Here is a 9,863-nt window from a genome sequence, read left to right as displayed (position 1 = left end):
CTTAATGGCTCTCCCCCCGTCCCATCATTTACATTTTTCTCCAACAATGTTCTCATCACAGATGCTGCTTGGGGTGGGGTGAGACTGGGTGAGGATCCGCAGCTCTCATACCCCTGTATACCTGGCACCTGCATCTTTGTCCAGTTGTAAAGAGAAAAATATGTCACCTTTTAAATAGTCAACTCCTTCACATGTTATAAATAAATTGCATGCCTTACTCTTATGATGCGCCCTGGAATTCTCCTAAGGTAACTTCTTCTTCCCACTGCACTGACTGGGTCTCATGTATTATGTCCTTTGTGTTTTCAGATATTTATGTTTGAAGCACAATTTCTGTAAAAATGTAGAAAATTTATTGTAGGTAAACCAGTATCCATCAGCTCAAAAAATATCATTACAAAGAATCTAGCTCTACTACCTTGGGCCATTGCATCATTCTTGTACGTGGCACTTAGAAAGCAACCAAAGGCTTGTGTTGCCGTCCTCAGAGCTTTTGTGGCAATGACAGGGTCTGGGGCACTTACGGACTGTTCTCTTTCAGCCTGGATCCCATCAACCCATACAACATCAAAGGTGTGTTTATAATGTCCATCCAATCCCTGGCCCAGACTGTGGCTCAAAGTTTTCAGCCACAAGGTCAGTTCCTCCCACCCCAGTGGCAGCACCTGGCCATATCCCATATCCCTGGTACCCCTCCTTAGGAGCAGGCAAAAAACTCCCCTGTCTTGTCCAGGTCACACGAGGAGCCAGGATTTCTCACAGGAACTCAACTCACACCCTTCTTCCTGTCCGCAGGGATTTCGCTCAGATGAACCTCGCTGGTGAAGTCCCCTAGGCCTTGATGCATTCATGATCATTAAAAGAATCAGAACATTCCTTCGTCTTAAAAAGTCTCACTCTTAGGGCGCCTGGGTGGCTCAGATGGTTAAGCATCTGCCTTCGGCTCAGGTCATGATCTCAGGGTCCTGGGATCGAGTCCCGCATCGGGCTCCCTGCTCCTTGGGAGCCTGCTTCTCCCTCTGCCTCTCTCTCTATCTCTCTCTCTGACTCTCATGAATAAATAAATAAAATCTTTAAAAAAAAAAAAAAAAAAAAAAAAAAAAAGTCTCACTCTTAAATGTGCCTTCTTGCAAAATTCGACTTCAGATTTCAGGAGCTAATTTAAAATGTTCTTGCTTTTCTTTTCTGCTTTTTTTTTTTTCATCTTGTTCTCCCAAACTCCAGCCCCACCCCTACCCGAAACTCAATTTATCCTATATCCCTCCTCCCCCTTTGTGTTCCTGTTATAACAATCTTCAACCCCTCCAACGCAAAGAACGATCTCCAGAATAGTGTAGGGGAAATGCAAAAGAGAAAGCATATATATAGCTTAACAAATCATCCCCCTCACAAGCACCCATCCTATCTGCGACTCAGTTGAGCTGCCTGACATCCACAGCTCATTGCTTTATTTCCCTCAGATCCTCCTTTTTTTTTTTTTTTTTTTTTTTTAAGTAGGCTTCAGGACCAGTGTGGAGCCAAATGCAGGGCTTAAACTCACAACCCTGAGATCAAGAGTCAGTCGCCCAACCAACTGAGCCACCCAGGCTCCCCTCCCTCAGAGCCTCTTAACAGGTTGAGCCATATCCTCTATAGTTCTTCCTCCTGAAATCTTTCCTGGCACCATCTCCATTTTCCCTCTTTCTCTCTTTAAATCACTCTCCTCTTTTCTCTGTCCCTCACCCACTCTGGGGATGGAGTCTTCACTGTTACCTGAACTTCTTTTTCTTCTCATCTCCATGACTCTATCCAAACATTTCACTTGTCCTTCAATTTTTACCATTTGACTTACATGTCATCACCTCCGTCCTTTCTGGCGCCCGTCTCTAGAAATGCTTCCTTGGCTGGCAACATACATTTTAAGTTTTAAAGGCTTTTGATTTAGCTCTTCCCCCACATGCTTCCAGAACACAGTGGGGATATTTAATGTTGTGACCTAGGGAGTTTTAGAAGTTATATAGTGGGCATCCATTCTTAATCTAAGGCCCAAAGGAAGAAAAATCCCTTAGCAAGAAGAAACCCCAACCATCAAAATTGAGGACACAGGACTGGAGAAAGTACCCAGCTAGAGAAACATATTCCGGGTTAGAGGGAGAGCTACAACAGGGTCTAGCAACAGCAAGAGGCCATTTTTCAAGTACAGTTTTTCAGTAAGGCAGGCAGCCAGCATTTTGCAGAGCACAGTGAAGAAAAAAAACCTCTATAAAAACTGCACTTAAAATGAACAGTTATATTTGCATATTCATTGACTGGAGGCAATTTGCAACTAATAATAAGAACCCGGAGAGCAGAGAAAGAACAAACCCCACCACTCTTTGCTGAGTGTTTACCATGTGTTGGGCAGAATGCAAAGTGTTTTACAGCATTATCTTAATTTTCACACCAACTCTATAATGGAACCATTATTTTAGCAATCTCACCAAGAGGGAAACGGGTTCAGAGAGGTTAAATAAATGGTTAAATAAATTGTCCCAAATCACACAGCATATATGTGACAGAACCCAGGTAGTAGTAGTCATAGGACGTAAGGAGGGTCTGGACAATACAGGAGAGGAGCAATCTAAAACAGACCCTTATCCTATAGAAGGACAGTTATCTAATATTTAATGAAAAAGAACATGATTCTGACATCAGAACCCCACTCAGCATATATCACCAACGTATATATTTAAACTTTAAAAGTTATATAATAAAATAATGTCACTCTCTTTACAGAAGATGGACTCAGACCTTCTGAATGACTTATTTTTATATCTTCATAAAATTATATGTTTGAGGACCCCTCTGACTATTGTCAACAATAGCTACATAAATATTTCAGTCAATACTCTGGTAGAAAGAATGGAAAACTAGACAAATAGTCCCCTTACTACAGAATTATATCTTAGTGTTTTAACTTGGTGTGCCAGTTAATACTCTAGTTCGTATTGTGTTGTGTGACACAATTCTATATTATCTTGAAAAGAAACAAGAGGTTCTCGCTTTTAATCATTTTAAATCATATGCTAACATTTTCTCTTGTTTAAACAAGAGGATTTTTATCCTCTATGTATTCTTTGCAAAGTGTTCTAGTGCCTGAGAAATTATTTCAGTTATTGCCAAAACATGATAAGAGAGAGCAATCATTTTACATTATATATATATTTCATAATCACAGTTCTTTTTAGTTCATAATCCTATTAATTCTTTTGGTCTAATTCCTTTTTGGTAAATATTTGTACTCCAAAATATTAGCATACGTACCTAGATAAATACCTTTCAATTCTCCCTCTTGGAATCTGATTAGAAAATGTGATGGCACCATTACATTGTAAACTCCTAGAGTTTACACAACTTATTAATGGTGTTAGCAGAGTGCTGGGCACAATAAAAGGTACTCGGTAAATATTTGTTTACAGACTTAGTAATATTACTATTACTAATAGTAGTAGTAATAGTACTAATAGTACTACTAGTAGTAGTAATAATAATTAACATTTCCTGAGGGAAAGTAAGAATTTACCATGTGTTTGTCATTGCACTAGGTTTTAAACTACTTTTCTCATGTGAGCCTCATGAGAACACGTTATTTCTATTTTGCAAATAAGGAAATTCAAATTTGGGGAGGTCAAGTCCCTTCCCAAGATGCCACATCCAATAAGTGAGAGCACCAGATTCCGTCCCAGGCATATCTGATTCCAAAACCCACCAATGAAATAGTATACCATACTAGCATCTCACTCCCTGTCAACTTTCCTACAAACCTGCTGAATAACCTTTTAACCTCACCATTTCCTTTCTCATTTCCTTGCAAAACAGATATATTTACAAACTTCATTCCCCATACCCCTCTAATTCACATGCATGCTCCTGTAAGGAAATGTCAGATCTTACCTTGTATGTTCATTATTTATGCTTCTTCCCAGTGCTGCACTGCTAAACATTTAACAATCGACTCTGGGGGTGGGGGGTTCAAAAGGAGCCCTGATTTGTAGCCTTTGTCTGATTTCCATGCTATATCTTCTGCTACCACGGATGACTTCCAAGCCACTAAGATGATGCCACCAAACACAGAGTCGGAAAGAGATGTGTAGAAATGACTTTCTCTGGTGCCAGGGTATTTCAGCATACCCACCAACTCTTCCCCATATTGAGTAGTGTGAGCTGGAAAAAAAATTTCAAAAAGTCCTCCCTGTGAAGATTAGCTTTGGATGAGTATCTAGGAAACACTCCTGTCTGTTTTAAACACTCACGTACTGTCTGATGAATTTAAGTGTTTTTGCTCTTCTAGATCAGTGGTCCTCAAAGTGTGGTCCCCAGACCAGCAGCATCAGCATCACCCGGGGAATTGTTACAAATGCAAATTCTGGGCCGCATCCCAAACCTACGGGATCAGAACTTTGGTGGTGATAGGGGGAGGTCAGCAGTCATTGTTTTCAGGAGCCTCCAGGTGGTTCTGATGCACCGTAAGGTGAGTGCCACTGTTGTGAATTTCAAAATCTCTCTTCCAGTTCAGCCCACAAGGGAAAGAAGTCAACGTACAGAAAGCTGATGAGGGGAACCCTATGTCAATTTTACCGGAAAAAGAAGTGTAGGTGGTCACAGGTAAGTAAGTATGTAACACAGATTGCGGAGTAAAAAGGTCTCACCACTTACCCAAGTACCCCGCACATGTGAGTCAGAAGTGAACGTAAGACCAACCTGCAGGAGATTTCTCCACAACAGAGATTTTCACTGGCTCTTTGAGACTCACCCCAGAAGCAGTGTCTTAGCAGGTATCAAAAGAGAAGGGATCCAACTGGAAAGGCTCACTCTTTAGCATAAAGCTGGAGGAACTCTGTACTTTACATAAGGGAATTAAAAACACAAGTTCCCTAGCTATACACCACCTGGGTTTCCCGTGGGTCTACTTGAGAGTTACTTTTTTTCTGCCTACCTCTGTAGTTCACCTGCATCAGATTCTCCTGAAGGGCTTCTTAAAACCCAGACTGCTGACTTCCCTCCCCTCCTCTACCACAGCCAGTTCCTGTTCCAGCAGGGCTGGGATGGGACCCCAAATTTACATTTGTAACAAGTTTCTGGTGAGGCTGCTGGTGTGGGATCTACACTCTGAGAACTCTGGCCCTCCCTGCAGGCTCTAGGTGTGCTCCTGCTGTGGGTAGTGCTCTTGATGCGCTCAGGAGCTGTTGGATTTTACCCAGAGGCTGGCCCGATGGCGGGGTAGGTGAGGACATGTGCACGCTGGAACCGGCAATAGCAGAGCTTTCATTTCGGTAAAGCCATCACCGCAAAACAGAAGCACAGTTTAATCAGAGCCATAATTGGCGCGTTGCATACGGATTTTCATTTACTCTGCTGCATCTCATTTTACTCAGAAGAGGCATTTGCTGCAGTTTTTAAAGGGAAATTTTTATAATTAGAGAATATACGTGTAATCAATTTTGGCTTATGGGAAGGCTCTTCTAGAAATCAAAATGCATACTGGCATCAACACACAAATATTCCAGAAACAAACATTATGCAATTTACAAGGTGTTCATTAATATCCCAATATCCTATTTCCAGCATCTCATTCAGGAGCCAGCTGATACTTTCTCTGGGAAGACTCGGTGTTCCTATTATTGAAATGACCCAAAGGCAGCAAAGTAGTGAGTACAGCCTGTCTTCATCATTCTGCTCCTAACCACATAAATAACCAAATAGCATTCATTAAGTTTGCAGATGGCATCAAGCTAGAAGAGAAATTACCCCAAGGGGAGAACAAATTTTAAGTATAGTATGACATTAATAATTTGGAGCAAAGAAGAGAAAATATAACAAACGTTATCTGAGCAAGGCAACACACTGAAGGAGAAGATCCAAACTGCAAGGTAAAAAGGTCAATATCCATGCAAGTTTGTCATTTATTTATTTATTTATCTATCTATCTATCTATCTAGCAATTAATTATTGAGCACCTATTATGTGCCAGGCTCTGGGGATAGAGTGATGAGCAAAACAGATATTGTCCCTCACAGAGCTCACAGACAAGAGAGAAGAGAGGCCTTAAACTAGGAAATAAACAAAGAAAAAATGTAATTTCCAATCATGGTCAGTGCTTGAAGGAAAAGAGCAGACTAATATGAAAAAGAAGAGCTCAGTGTGTGAGGAGGGACTATTTAGGTAGAGTGGTTGGTTAGGGAAGCTTCTCTGAGGAGGGCACATGAGCCAGAACATGAAAGATGAGATGCAGTCAGTTTGGGAAGGACACTATTCCAGACAGGGAGGACTGGTCCAGGCCAAGCCAATATCCTGCAGTCATTCCCTGGGCAGGAAAGGTGAGCACCAAGACCTTTCCTTGGAACTGAAAGACCAGTGTGGCTTGAGCACAATGAACAAGAGAGAGGGTAGAGGGAGATGAGGTGGGAGAGAAGGCATCCAGGAAAACAGGCGTCAGCAGCAAAATAACATTTTAGAGCAGGGGGTCAGCAAACTTGTCCTGGAAATGGCCGGATAGTAAATAGCATAGGCTTTTATGGGCCATAAGGTCTTTGTCACAAGTACTCAACCTTCTGGTTGTAGCAAGAAAGCAGCCTTCCACAATACTAAAGTGAATACTTTTTGTGGCTCTGTTCTAATAAAACTTTATTTACATAAACAGGCAGTGGGTAGACTTAGCCTGCAGGCCAAATTCTTTCTTTGGGCTCCTGGAAGCATAAAAGCAGGTATGAGAATGTACTAGAAAATGTTAAGTAGGAGCAGGAAATTAATCTTCTAAGTGAATCAGACCAGCTACATTAGTCAGGCCGTCACTCCATGAAATGTCTTCCTTGGGCTCCACACTCGTGTGGGATATAATTAAACATGCATAGGTTCTAAAATAGTGATGTTACAGCTTTGGAAAACTCTGACCAAGTGCACAGTTTAAATGAGTTGATGTGTTCAACCTGAACAGAGAAAAGTAATAAAATTGTTTTCATGTGTCCTGAGTGTTATTTTGCTGAAGATGTATCCAACTGTTCACAGTGTTGCAGGAGCAGAAAGACACAGGAATCAGAGGGAAGGGAGCCGTGAGGAGGAACTGGAGCTGGAACAGGAGCTGGAGCTGGAGCTGGAACTGGAGTTGGAACTGGAACTGGAGTTGGAGCTGGCAGAAGCCAGTGGCCTGACCAGGCAGCCTTGTGAAGAGTGGTCCCTGCTGGCTCTCCTCCCTGCGTCTGTGGCACACCAGTCTACTCGGGAGTAGAGGAATATTTTAATCAGTGTGTCTTAGATATACCACTGTTTAAAGGAACGCCATATTGTACACTTTTGTCAAGTGAATAGTTGTCCCATCATTCATCCATTTCTAAACACAGCATTTTCCTATTTAAAAAGAAGCAGGTGGGGCGCCTGGGTGGCTCAGTCGTTAAGCGTCTGCCTTTGGCTCAGGTCATGATCTCAGGGTCCTGGGATCGAGCCCCACATCGGGCTCCCTGCTCAGCGGGAAGCCTGCTTCTCCCTCTCCCACTCCCCCGGCTTGTGTTCCCTCTCTCGCTGTGTCTCTCTCTGTCAATTAAATAAATAAAATATTTAAAAAAAAAAAGAAGCAGCAGGCATGTATTGATCACTGACTGCATGTCAGGTGTGCTAAGTGCTTTACATGCATTGTCTCATTAGCTCCTCAGGAAGTCAATATTATTCTCCCCCTCGTTTACCAACAAGGGAGTCCTTGCTGTTATTATCCTCATTTCCCAGAAAACTTAGACTTAAAAGATATTAAATAATTTCCCCAAGGCCAAATAGCTAATAAATGGTAAACCCAACTTACTTTAATTTTTACAATAAGGCAGATTAAGTGAGGAACAGCTGTATTTACATTTTCAAAAAATAGCACTGCGTAATATAATCATAAAATTTCCACATTTTTTTGATCAAAGGGTCAAAGGTTAGAATGCACTTTTGACTATAGCCAACTTAGCTCATCACAATTCTGTAAACATTTCCAGAAGATCAGTGATTTCTATTTATTGTCTATGTGCATGTGAGTACTATGTGAAGAGGCTCAAATCTTGGAATATTCTAAGATGTAGATTTACTTTTCTAAGCTCTCCTAATATCTTTTGCAGTAATTAGGGTTTTAAATTTCCTGAAACATAGGAAGCATAGTTGTTTTATCTAAAACAACTCTCATATCTAACTTCTATATCTGAAGTATCTGTGGGTCTGTGTCTGCTGTCTCTTATTTTGTTTGTTCTTACTCTTGTGTCTTACTTCCTTATATGCTTAGATATCTTTTACTATAAGATGCTCATTTCTTTCAGAAAATTATTTGTGAGGGGGCGCCTGGGTGGCTCTATCGGTTGAGCATCCGACTATTGATTTTGGCTCAGGTCATGATGTCAGGGTCCCGGGATCGAGCCCCGCATCGGGTTCTAAGCTCAGCGGGGAGTCTGCTTGAGGATTCTTTCTCTCCCTCTACCCCTTCCCCCTTGCTCTCTCTCTTTCTCCCTCAAATGAGTAAATAAATCTTAAAAAAAAAAAAATTATTTGTGACAATTCTTTGAGGCCTAGGATAAAGGTGCATTCCCCCAGAGAGGATTGGAATTTACACTGCCCAAGTGTTTGGAGGCCCTGCCAATTTCAGGCCTACTTTAAACAAAATTCACAGCTTGGATTTCATTAGACTGCAAATCTGGGAATTTAGGCTGCAAATCTTGGTTGGGATTAGCATGCAGTTGCATGTCACGTTTCCCTCCTTCTGTCACTGCTTGGCACCAAGGTAAATATCTTTGCATTCTCTTGGAGGAGGGTGTGAGGTGAATATTTCTGGTTTACCCTTTCACTCTGAGGTTCCAGCCTGATGAGCAGAAGGGTCTGTTGTTTCCAGTTGTCACCTTGGGCTTTGTCTGGTTCCCCACACCTTTGAGGCCAGCGTGGCAAACCCACCAGCCATGCAACTGTCCTCAAGGCAGGAATGGCTTTGGGGATCGCTTACCTCTGCGGGTCCCACCTTCACTTAATTTTGGCTTAATAATTCTGTTGTCAGTGCTCTGATGTTCCTACAAAGGGGACTTTTAAGTATTTTGTAGCATTTTAGTTTGTTGTATAGTAAGGAATTAACCTTATTCAAAGAGAAGTCTGGCTTTTGGTCTTGTTTCTGCGGAGGTTGATCTCTAAGGCCTCGGAATGTACTGCCTGAAAAGAGTGTCTTGCTTTACCTAAGGGCCTGGGGTCACACCAATAGTCTAACAATGGGATTTAGGGTTGGGGCTCTGAGTCACTCAGCATCAGCTCTGGAGGGGGGAGCCACACAGGCTACCAACCATGTCTTTAGTGACTGAGGCCCAGTAAAAACTCTGGCCCACAAGGCTCAGGTGAGCTTCCATTTTTGGCAATACTCTGTGCATAGTGTCACACTGGGAGAAGGTAGCTCTAGCCGTGACTCAACGTGGACGGAGTAATGGAAGCTTCATACGTGTAGCTTTCCTGGATTCTTCTCCCCTGCTCTGCCCTTGGCAGATTTGACTCTGTATCCTTTTACTGTAATAAACAATAACCATCGATATAATGGCTTTCAGGGAGTCCTCTAAGTACTTCTAGCAAATTATCAAACCTGTGGGTATCTTTGGGAGCCCCAAACTTGAAATTGGTATCAGAAGTAAGGATGGTCTTGGGGACTTCCCAACTCTGCAGTTATTTTCAATGGAAAGTTGTTGCTTTCAGTGGGAAGAAAGTCTCATTACCTAGCTAGTCATATGATTAGAAATGGAAGAGTCTGTAATAATTAGGAAATGCAACACAATCCTGCCCTTAGTCCATGTTTACATACAGAACTATTTACTCGAGTTAAGCAGTATGATTGAACTAATTTTAATCAAAATATC

Source organism: Halichoerus grypus, chromosome 9, assembly GCF_964656455.1.
Source record: "Halichoerus grypus chromosome 9, mHalGry1.hap1.1, whole genome shotgun sequence".
In the NCBI taxonomy this organism is placed as follows: domain Eukaryota; kingdom Metazoa; phylum Chordata; class Mammalia; order Carnivora; family Phocidae; genus Halichoerus; species Halichoerus grypus.
This window is presented reverse-complemented; position numbering follows the sequence as displayed.